A 12664-nucleotide genomic window follows, 5' to 3' on the forward strand; every position below is an offset into this window, starting at 1 on the left:
GTTCTGAGAGCTTGTCCTCATGGCGGATTTTTGCCATCATGTTTTCATGAAACTGCCGAATCAAACTGACAATTTTGTCAGGGCACCCATTTTTCTTTAGTATGATCCAGAGAGCTTCCCGTGGGACACGATCAAAAGCTTTTTCCAGGTCTACAAAGCACATGAACAAAGGCCGATGTTGCTCTAAGCTTTTCTCTTGCATTTCATTTGTTTGACAACAAATATGGCATCCACTGTGCCTCTGTTTGGGCGAAAGCCACACTGGGTCTCTGGTAGCAGTTTTTCTGCAAAGTGTGTTAACCGGGTGTTAATTATGTGGGCAAGGACTTTTCCCGCTGCTGAGAGAAGAGAAATGCCCCTGTGGGAGCTGCAGTCTGATATGTCACCCTTGCCTTTATAGATCTTGGAAATACAAGCATCTTTCCAGTCTTGTGGAATCATTTCATACTCCCAAATCCTTAAGATCAGAGCAAACAATGGTTTCTTGATGTTTGGCCCCCCATATTTATATAGCTCTGATGGCAAGTTATCTAATCCTGCTGTTTTGTCATTTTTCAGCTTAGCCAGTGCTGAAATGAACTCATCGTAGGAAGGGGCATCCGCAAGTTGTTCCTGAACTGGCAGGTCTTCAAGTGCTTCTATGTATGGAACATCGGTTGTCTGATGGTCGGGATTAAGAACGTCATTAAAATGTTCCGCCCACCGAGACAGGATGTCACTCTGTTGCGTCAGCCGACAACTTTTATCTTTGTTGTAGACTGGTGCTATCTTCCCAACTCTTGGACCAAAGATACACTCCTGGAAATGGAAAAAAGAACACATTGACACCGGTGTGTCAGACCCACCATACTTGCTCCGGACACTGCGAGAGGGCTGTACAAGCAATGATCACACGCACGGCCCAGCGGACACACCAGTAACCGCGGTGTTGGCCGTCGAATGGCGCTAGCTGCGCAGCATTTGTGCACCGCCGCCGTCAGTGTCAGCCAGTTTGCCGTGGCATACGGAGCTCCATCGCAGTCTTTAACACTGGTAGCATGCCGCGACAGCGTGGACGTGAACCGTATGTGCAGTTGACAGACTTTGAGCGAGGGCGTATAGTGGGCGTGCGGGAGGCCGGGTGGACGTACCGCCGAATTGCTCAACACGTGGGACGTGAGGTCTCCACAGTACATCGATGTTGTCGCCAGTGGTCGGCGGAAGGTGCACGTGCCCGTCGACCTGGGACCGGACCGCAGCGACGCACGGATGCACGCCAAGACCATAGGATCCTACGCAGTGCCGTAGGGGACCGCACCGCCACATCCCAGCAAATTAGAGACACTGTTGCTCCTGGGGTATCAGCGAGGACCATTCGCAACCGTATCCATGAAGCTGGGCTACGGTACCGCACACCGTTAGGCCGTCTTCCGCTCACGCCCCAACATCGTGCAGCCCGCCTCCAGTGGTGTCGCGACAGGCGTGAATGGAGGGGCGAATGGAGACGTGTCGTCTTCAGCGATGAGAGTCGCTTCTGCCTTGGTGCCAATGATGGTCGTATGCGTGTTTGGCGCCGTGCAGGTGAGCGCCACAATCAGGACTGCATACGACCGAGGCACACAGGGCCAACACCCGGCATCATGGTGTGGGGAGCGATCTCCTACACTGGCCGTACACCACTGGTGATCGTCGAGGGGACACTGAATAGTGCACGGTACATCCAAACCGTCATCGAACCCATCGTTCTACCATTCCTAGAGCGGCAAGGGAACTTGCTGTTCCAACGGGACAATGCACGTCTGCATGTATCCCGTGCCACCCAACGTGCTCTAGAAGGTGTAAGTCAACTACCCTGGCTAGCAAGATCTGCGGATCTGTCCCCCATTGAGCATGTTTGGGACTGGATGAAGCGTCGTCTCACGCGGTCTGCACGTCCGGCACGAACGCTGGTCCAACTGAGGCGCCAGGTGGAAATGGCATGGCAAGCCGTTCCACAGGACTACATCCAGCATCTCTACGATCGTCTCCATGGGAGAATAGCAGCCTGCATTGCTGCGAAAGGTGGATATACACTGTACTAGTGCCGACATTGTGCATGCTCTGTTGCCTGTGTCTATGTGCGTGTGGTTCTGTCAGTGTGATCATGTGATGTATCTGACCCCAGGAATGTGTCAATAAAGTTTCCCCTTCCTGGGACAATGAATTCATGGTGTTCTTATTTCAATTTCCAGGAGTGTAGTTTTCAGGGACTCAAAGAATCTGCCCGTTTGGTGTGTGTTGGCATATAACTGTATTTCATTTGCTTTATTTGCCCACCAACTGTCTTTGAGAGCACGTACCTTCACTTTCAGATTGTAATGCGCTGCTCTACGCTTGTTATCATCAGGGGTGCGAAGAGAGGTTCTGAAATCATTAATTAGCTTTCTGATCTCTGGATCTGAGTCGGCAAACCAGTCCTGGTGCTTCTTCTGAGGCTTTCCCAAGACTTTTGAAGCACAGCCACGCAGTCTGCTAGCGTATGCACTCCACTGTTCATCTACAGTGGCAGATTCAGATATCAAAAGGCCATCGACACCAAATTTTTCATCCAGTTTTGCTCTCATAGTCTGATCATTGGCCAAGATTTTGCAGGACAATTTTGTTGGTATTTTGTGTGAAGCTCGGCGTGGTGCCTTCAAAGTTATCTTTAATTTGGACCTCACGAGTCGATGGTCTGTCCATCCCTGAGCGCCTCTCATTGCATGTGTAACCAGTACGTCTCCAAGATCCTTTTTCCGTACTATCACATAATCCAGAAGGTGCCAGTGTTTAGATCGCGGATGCATCCATGTCGTTTTATATTTTTCAGGCAGACGAAAATATGTATTTGTCAGACCGAGTTCAAACTCGGCACATAGTTAGAAGATCCAAACCATTCGAGTTGCATTTTCCAAGCCCATGGCGACCGAGGATTCCATTCCAAGCACTGAAATCATTCCCAACACGAGCATTAAAATCACCAAGTAACAGAAGTTTATCTGCAGAAGGAATATCCCTAAGGACATGTCGGAGATCTTGGTAGAACTTGTTCTTCTCTTCATCCGGAGATGGCACTGTAGGTGCGTATACATTGATCAAGTGAAGATATTTCTTGGATGCCAGGTGAAGTCTGTTATTATTCTGTCACTGATACCTTTAGGGAGTTCTGTTAGTGAACATGCCAATTTATTGCGTATGGCAAAGCCTACCCCACTTTCCGCCCTTTCAGTGGATGGATTTCCACTCCAGTAGTAGGTATAACCTCCGAGCGGTTCACAGAACTGTCCAGAGTCACTAAGATGTGTTTCACTTATGGCGGTAATGTCGATGTTATATCTAGCCAATTCCCTTGCGATAAGTCCTGTCTTTCTCTCTGGGCACTGATTATGGTCGTTATCCTGTAAAATACGGACGTTCCAGACTCCAAGCATTAGATATTTAAGGTAACTGTTTATTTTATTATTTTTTTGACCGCATATGTTAGTGAACAAGTGACCGCAGTTTGCCACTTGTGCTGGGTTGAGACGGGCTATGTTTAGGCCACCTTTTCTAGGCCCCTCCCTGGATTAGGGAAAGCAGAGGGATCCTAAATAGGGCTGCTTTGTCGTCTGACGAGCTGCCGAACCAGTCCTCCCGTCTCTCACGAGTACCAGAACGACCATCACCGTCTGACCGCCTAACGTGCAGAGCACCAACTAAGGTTCAGGTACACCAAACCCTTGCCTCACCATCAGTACTCCATCGCCGCAGGACTTTCAAAGCTCATAGTCCATTGAAACTTTGCCGGAGTCGTGGACAAGCAGTTGCGCAGATGCAGATCCACTCTCTCGTCCTCTGCCTCTAGTTGGCAGTGGATCGTAGGGCCGATACGACTGGCAAGAGGCAGGGGATGCAGTGAATGGCCATATGCCACTGGTAGTATCCTGACATACACCCTTAATGCACATCACAGGTGCCTTGCTTCGTCGGTACAGAAGCCGTGTTTACCTATCGATATTACCCGCCTGCTACACCGATGAAGAGACTGACAGAAGGGAAGAAGGAAAGGGAAGGGACTGGAAGGGAAAGGGAGGAAAGGACGGCAGGTCGTTGTGAGGCACGCTTCGTCTGGCTCCTCTGCTGAGACCTGACCGGCTAGGTTGAACCTGCCAGTAGCTACGCTACCACCGGTATAGCTCTCAGCATCACAGGAACACGCAAACTCTCCCACGCGTACGGACAGTGCTACGATAAGGTGGTGCCTCCAGGGAGAGCCGAAGATACAGACCAGCTGAAAGAAAAAATTCTCACGGTCAGTCCTTCGTAAAGATTCCCGTTATGATATTCAAAGAAACATATAGTGGGCCCGTACGCCCTGGAGCCTTAAGCATTTAAAATGATCTAATAGCAATCACTGCACTGAAATACGGAAAAATCTTGAATTAAACGAAATCATCCCCCGTCTGTGTTGCCTGCAACACTCTGTCTCTGGTGATTGCTTTCTGAGGCAAACAGAAACCTAGAGATAAACATACTCTGTTATTTGCAAAAGCACGTTTCCGTACTTACTAGTTATTTACACTGCGGTAGTTGTACTCCATACAGCCTACGTCTCACAAAGCAGCCACAGAAACGTCTACGCGGTAGGAATTATATAATTTCTGTGGCAATGGAAGGGTCCTGTCCCAGCTCTTTTGTAAATATTATCTGGAATAGTCAATTCACATTCAGTTAGTCCAGCAGATTTAACTTCTTCTGTTTTATGTAAATCGTAGCTGGGAGAAAGATTGCCTAGGAACCATCATCGTTCATTTATTTTATTTTTCTGTGTTTGACATCTCTCCGTAATGCCCATCATGAATAAGCTCTATAATTTGTGAAGTGAGTAATTTGATTTGTACTTCTCACTGGAGAATTAGCATAGTTTTGTCTTATTCTTTCTTTGAAGAGGCTGGGTAGCTTTCCGTTGCTTTTTGTTTTCAAACCTGGCTTGTGGCCTGAGAAGGCCAGGTATAATGTGTGCCACGCTCTTTTTATAAGTATGGTTTGTGATCGGTCTAGTAAAAATCTACACAGAAAGCTGTGGAAATTTCTACTTCTTTCTCTGTTCGAACTTCAGTAGGAACAAGGCAGCGGCCTTTTCGATGCTAGGTCACACCCGATTGAGTAAGCGGATGGCACCTCCTGACTGTTTTGCCGATTGGCTGCCTAACACTTCCACGAGATGTGCTGGTCACGCGGCGGCTAACGTAGATTTCTGAAATGCTGGAAGACAGCATTCCGTGTTGGCATGATGAGTAAGACGGGCTCTTACGAGCTCATCTAGTATAAGTTTTGTTTCAGTTAGGACCCGTTAATTAATTCATTGTTCTACGAACATGATCACTGTATTATTTAAATTCAGCCTCTAGGAGAATAAATGCTCTTTGGTAACGTGTGAAGCAATAATTTTACGAAAATCTGTTGCTTCTTTGTTTTCGAGGTATGAATGTTGGTCTCATCGATCCTATCCTCGTCCTAACAATTAATCAGAGAGTTTATAATTGAGTAGAATGTGTACCTGGATTGATATTCAGCTTTGTGTGCGCTGATTTCCACCATTTACTTACAAGCCAGGCAAGATTTTGTCTATCTGGGATTTGTCAGAATTATGGGAATTTAATCAGCGTGCTAAATTTAACTTCTGGTCCTCTTCGCTTTATTGCTGTACGGATCCTCTTTACCTTCCTGAGCTCCTTATTAGTCGGTGCAAATGCTTGAATGTTACGATTGCTAGGTCTTACTGCATTCCAAAGTGAATCCACGAATTATCTCCTGTGTAAATATCTCTTGTTGATGACGATATTTATTAGTGAAATCATCGCACTATAAGGAACCATATCATTAAGATTGTTCTGTTTTTGGTAAATGATAAGCAAGTTAAGAGAGGTAATAAAGTTTATTTCATTAAATATAGTTCGATTTTCCTTTTGCCCCCATTTGCACTCCGCCGTCTTCCCACGTCCCCTGTGAGATCACTGATACTAGCTTACCCTGCTCGAGAAATGGTTACTTAAGATATGATGTAATCCATCCCTTGGACTGTCGTGTTGAAATAAAGATACAATTTTCCGTTGCGCTCCTGATATAATTTAATGGGCTACATTATTTTAACGATTTCGCACGACACTTTTCAGTCAGTGGCATCAGGACGTGGCGAGGCATTCCACAGTCTTAACAGTTCGAAAAAGGATAAGTAGACACCTTTTAATCTGTTTGTAAAGATCCGTTGAATACTGACATGTTGTGTTTTGTTCTTGCATTGTAATTCTCTGTATGAAAGAATCTTCAGTTGCTGGAACACTTGTATATTTACATCTACGTTATTACTTTGTAATTCACACTTACGTGCCTGGCAGAGGATTCACCGAAGCACCCTGGAGTACTGTATTTCTCCACCGACCCACTCCCTAACAGCGCGCCGGAAAACGAATATTTAAATCTTTCCGTGCAAGTCCTGATTTCGCTTATTTTAACATTATAATCAAGCTATGTAAGTCGGCGCCAGTGAAATATGTTCACCCACTGAGGAGAAAGTTGGTTACTGAAATGTTATGAGAATATTCTGCCGCAATGAAAAACGACTTTGTGTTATTGATTGCCACCCTAATTCGAGTGTCATATCCATGGCACTCTTTCCTCTATTTCGCGATAGTACAAAACGAGCTACCCTTCTTTGAACTTTATCTATGTCCACCGTAAATCTTGTCTGACGCGTATCACGTACCGCGCAACAATACCCTAGAAAAGTTTTCATGTTTCGAGTTTTATTTAAGACTTAGTCCATACAACTGCGAGAATTCAGCCGTAAACAAAATTTGTATGCTGTTAATATTTCGGATTTAAACCGTTCAGCCATCTTCGGAGAAAAAAAGTTGTTCAGTGCTGGATCCCCGAAATTTTATGGATCAAGTAGTATCCCATGAGAATTTAAAGACTCATGTTTAGTAGTGTCTTCATGCTGTACAGTTCTGAACTATATAATATGGTTTCCCAATAAAAATAAATTTGTCTAACATTTGATGAAAAATTCATTTCATGTAACGGGAAACCATTAAGGCGTGAGAGGCCTTGTTGAATGAATATATATAACGAGAGCAGTGAGGCTACGATGATCTACAGAAAGCTTTAAAAGCTGTCACGAAGAATGAAATGTCTGATTATAAAACAGAAAAGGAACTTAATGCACCACGAGGAACCTTCCTCAGATATACTGCATTTGATTGCAGAAACGAAATCGGCAAGTAAATTGATTAAACAACAAAAAGAACGGCTATGTTCTCGAATTGTGGTACAACCGCAGTGAGGTTTCTTTAACAATAAAAATCCTATGAAAATGTGTTTTTATTTTAAATTTTGCAATGAAAATAAAATTACCCACTAATTTTTTGAAGTAAGAAAGATAGCAAGCTACAGACTGACAAGTAAATTTCTGAAAGTTAACCGTGCCATTACAATGACGAAATTCTGAAATATAAATTCAGTTAGGGCACAGAAGTTAAAAAAAATCGTTGTTGAAAACAACTTTCGAAAAATTAAGTCTGTTATTGATGAATGCGACATTTCTGGAAAATCAGAAAGATAATTTAACATGGATGAAAAAGTATGCAGATAAAATTTCCACAAAGTATCAGATGTATCAACAAAAGGAAGTGTATGACACCTGAATATGTTGATGACTGATCAACCGGCTGAGTTTTCTGTATGACCGAAATGGAATCCGTGACGACAAAGAAGAAAATAAAGTATCAATAGGATAGTAACTGTCCAGAAGAAAAAGTCATTTTGTAAATAAGATGGAACGACAATATCCAAAGTTCAGTCACCTCTGTCAAAGTCACCAGAGAAACTACCAATATTAATGAAGAAAAACAAAAAAGAATCCTGCTTTTGTAATTTGTATAAAGAACATGTAGTGTAAGATATCCGTCTGTGCATCATCTGTGGTAATTGTATCCATAAAGAGTGTTCAAATGGTTCAAATGGCTCTGAGCACTATGGGACTTAACATCTGAGGTCATCAGTCCCCTAGAACTTAGAACTACTTAAGCTTAACTAACCTAAGGACATCACACACATCTATGCCCGATGCAGGATTCCAACCTACGACCATAGCAGTCGCGCGATTCCTAACTGAAACGCCTAGAACCGCTCGTCCACAGCGGCTGGCATAAAGTAAGTGTGACGTTAACAAAAAAAATAAAGTTCAATATGTCCAAGCTTCAGTGACAACTGCATATTGCTTAATGTAATAATTCTTTGTTAAATTAGTTTTCATAATAGTGTAAGTATTTTGTGAGCTGTCCCAAAATTGAGGCAGTTCCAAGCAAAATAAACCATTTAAGTGAAGCGAAGGTCATGAATTTGCAGCAATCGTTTTATGAAACCATTCCACTGTTTGGACAAAATGGACTCCTGTAACTGATTAAAATAATTTTCCACGTTTTCTAAAAATAACGAAAAGAAAACTCAAGGTTAAGCAGGCCACATGGGATACACCTACCTTACACAGGGTGTTACCAAAAGGTATGGCTAAACTTTCAGGAAACATTCCTCACACACACAGAAAATATGTTATGTGGACATGTGTCCGGAAACGCTTAATTTCCATGTTAGAGCTCATTTTAGTTTCGTCCACCTACGCTCAATGGAGCACGTTATCATGATTTCGTACGGGATACTCTACCTGTGCTGCTAGAACATGTACCTTTACAAGTACGACACAACATGTGGTTCATGCACGATGAAGCTCCTGCACATTTCAGTCGAAGTGTTCGTACGCTTCACAACAACAGATTCGGTGACCGATGGATTGGTAGAGGCGGACCAATTCCATGGCCTCCACGCTCTCCGGACCTCAACCCTCTTGACTTTCATTTATGGGGGCATTTGAAAGCTCTTGTCTACGCAACCCCGGTACCAAATGTAGAAACTCTTCGTGCTCGTATTGTGGACGGCTGTCATACAATACGCCATTCTCCAGGGCTGCATCAGTGCATCAGGGATTCCATGCGACGGCGGGTGGATGCATGTATCCTCGCTAACGGAGGACATTTTGAACATTTCCTGTAACAAAGTGTTTGAAGTCATGCTGGTACGTTCTGTTGCTGTGTGTTTCCATTTCATGATTAATGTGATTTGAAGAGAAGTAATAAAATGATCTCTAACATGGAAAGTAAGCGTTTCCGGACACATGTCCATATAACATACTTTCTTTCTTTGTGTGTGAGGAATGTTTCCTGAAAGTTTGGCCGTACCTTTTTGTAACACCCTATATTTACTCTAATAGATTCATCGTTTAAGACTCTTTTGCTTTTCTTCTGTGTTTTTGATTACATATCTTTGGTCAAACAATAGTTCTGGAATTATGCTTTCTCAAATGTAATTTTTATTGGTTAGCAGTTACGCCAAGGTTCACTACAGTTTGTACATCCAGGACAGAGTGCCTGATTGCTTCCTTATTTCCTCATAAGCGGAAGGGTCGCGTTCTCCGGTGCTGCTGTTCGTTTGGCAATGCGTGTTTCCTCACAAGTCAGCGAACGTAGCGATACATCACTTCTCAGTATTTTCTTTGTGACGTCACGTTCGCACTGATGGACATGAAGACATGTTTTAGTGGATCAGGCTTTCACATTGCACAAGAGGAAAATGTAGATAGTGAAAAGGGCGTCGCTTCGCTGCTCTCGCATATAAACATAGGGTGCAAAGCACAGATTTAGTAGGGATCAGAGTGCACTCTTTCCGCCGTATAGTTAGTGAACTGATGAGGCATTCATCATACAAGTTGAGGGCCTTCCACGTACGTCATCCACAGTCTGGACTGATGGTTAACCAAAGAACGTCTTTAAGTTTAGAATGTACTCTACTCGTTTAGTCCGTAGTAAATATAAGGAACGCAAAACCCAACAATTATCTCCACTGATGAACTACAGATTGCTCCAAATTCTACGTCACAGGGCAACTAAGCCTTCGCAGGCCGCGTCTGTGGCTCAAGTAAAGACGTCCAAACCCTCTGTTGTTTCACTTTCGTCTATGTGCTGCATTTCTGCAGGGGACTTCCCATGACTTGTTGTGTCCATACCAAGTCGAGTTGCTGCACTGTGCAGGAGGTGTCCCATGACTTTTGTCACCTCGCTGTATGAATACCAATATTTCAGATGGAAAACCAGAGCTAGCAAAGAAGGGATACTTAAAGATGAAACGAATATGTATGGGATCTATATAAGGGGAACAAAGTTGAGGACAGTATTATGGAAAGAGAAGAAGAAATGATAAGATGGGAGATATGACACTGGGAGAAGATTTTGATAGAGCACTGAAAGAGCTAAGTCGAAACAAAGCGCCTGGAGTAGACGAAATTCCCTCAGAATAATAGCAGTTGTTCGGTGAGCTAGCCTTGACAAAACTATTCCACCTCATGTCCAAGACATAAGATGTAGATGAAATACCCTCATACAGCTTAAATATTTTCTATCAAGATTTGACACAGATTACCTTTGTTGTCGGTGTTGCAAATTTCATAATCACTAGTAATGTAATTTCTTGCTGCCTTGTTATTCATCCAGTTAACGGTCCTGCTGAAATAAACTGCGGATACTTCTAATGACGGAGTTCAAACATAAAAAGTCTGCTAACTATAGCTAAGATGAAGCTACTCGTAGGCCAGGAACTGTTATCCGCCGACAACAAGGCACCCCCACCCCCTCCCTCCCACCCTCCTAACGTTTAGCCATAGACTGCATTTAAAGGCCGTGCCGCAGGTTCTAGTTACGCAATAATCAGTCAGCAATTCTTCCGAGCTATCACCTACGTTCGAAGATGTATTCCGTCACAAGGAAAAGTCGTCGTTTAAAGTTATTCAAAAAATGGTTCAAATGGCTCTGAGCGCTATGGGACTTAACACCTGAGGTCCCTAAGTCCCCTAGAACTTAGAACTACTTAAACCTAACTAACCTAAGGACATCACACACATCCATGCCCGAGGCAGGATTCGAGCCTGCGCCCGTAGCGGTCGCGCGGTTCCGGACTTACTTGCCTAGAACCGCTCGGCCACAACGGCCGGCTTAAAGCTATTCCCACATTATTTTATTTCGTATAGGAGTCACAGTTATCTCGTATGTAATAGCAATATTGTTCTTTGTAAATACTGCCCACATGCGGAGAATGATTACTTTTTGTCAAAAACGGTCTCTCTTCTTCCAACAACAAGGACAAGAAAGAATATCTCTGGCGCGACTGTTATCATACTACATATTACACTTCAAGAAGACTGTAACGATTTCAGTTGCAAAGAGGGCAGGTGCGCACAGCTGTGAATGCTGCCGAACAATAAGTTTAATTAGCCATGGATGCAAAATACGGATAAGAATTATTTAAAGAAGAATGGAAACCTGGTAGAGGTGGACACAGGGGAGGAGTAGTTTGGGTTCCGAATAATTGTAGGAAGGCGCAAGGCAATATTGACTCTTAGAAGATGGTTTGAAGATAGGCCGACCTACGTTTATAGCATTTTTAGATTCAGAGAGAGCTTTTCAGAGTGTGGACTGGATTACACTCTGAAATTTTGAATGCAGCAGGGATAAAATACAGGGAGCGGAACGTTCTATACAATTTGTACAGAAGCCAGACTGCAGTAGTTTGATCCAAAGGCGCGAAGGGGAAGCGTAGTTAAGAAGAAAGTGGGACGTTTTTGTACCCTATCCACGACGTCAATCAACGAAAAATTTGCAAAGTAAATTAATGTTGATGGAGAAGAGATAAAGCATGTAAGGTTTTCGATGACACTGTAATTCTGTCAGAGACGCAAAAGACTTGCAAAAGCAGTTGAACTTGATGGATAGCGCCTTGAAAAGGTATTGTTAAATGAACATCAACAAAAGGAAAAGATGGATAATAGAATGTAGTTGAATTAAATCAGGTGATGCTGAGGGAATTAGATCAGGATATGAGGCACTAAAACTGGTGGATGAATTTTGCTGTTTGGATAGTAAAATTACTGATGATAGCCGAAGGAAGGAGTATCTAAAATGTAGACTGACAATAGCAAGAGAAGCATTTCTATAAAAGAGGTTATTTGGTAATCTCGAATATAAGTGTCAGGAAGTCTTTTTGAATATCTTTGTCTGCACTGTAGTTTTGTATGGAAGTGCAACGTGGACAATAAGCAATTCAGGCAAGAAGGGTATAGAAGATTTTAAATGCACAGCTGTAGAAGGACGCTGAATATGGATAGGTAGAATAACAAATGAGGAGGTATTGAATCGAACTGGAAAAAAATTTATGGCATACTTCGACTAAAAGGAGGGATGGATTGAAAAGACGCATCCTGAGGCATCAAGGAATTGTCAGTCTGGTAACTGAAGAAAGTGTTTGTATGTGTGTTTGTGGGGGGGGGGGGGGGGAAGGAAAGGGGGTTAAAAATTGCAGAGGGAGACCAAGGATTGAATACAGTAAGCAAGTTTAAATCGACGTAGGTTTCGGTAGTTAGGTAGAGATGAAGAGGTTACCGCACCATATACTAGCAGGGAGAACTGCAGACCACAACAATGACAGGGAAGTGTTTCTGCTATTCCTTTTATATTGGCTTGAAAAACACGAGATATTCTCGTTAAATAATTCGCTTCTGGTTGCATTTTTTGAAAGTTTCTCC

The sequence above is a fragment of the Schistocerca piceifrons genome, chromosome 2, assembly GCF_021461385.2.
Source record: "Schistocerca piceifrons isolate TAMUIC-IGC-003096 chromosome 2, iqSchPice1.1, whole genome shotgun sequence".
In the NCBI taxonomy this organism is placed as follows: domain Eukaryota; kingdom Metazoa; phylum Arthropoda; class Insecta; order Orthoptera; family Acrididae; genus Schistocerca; species Schistocerca piceifrons.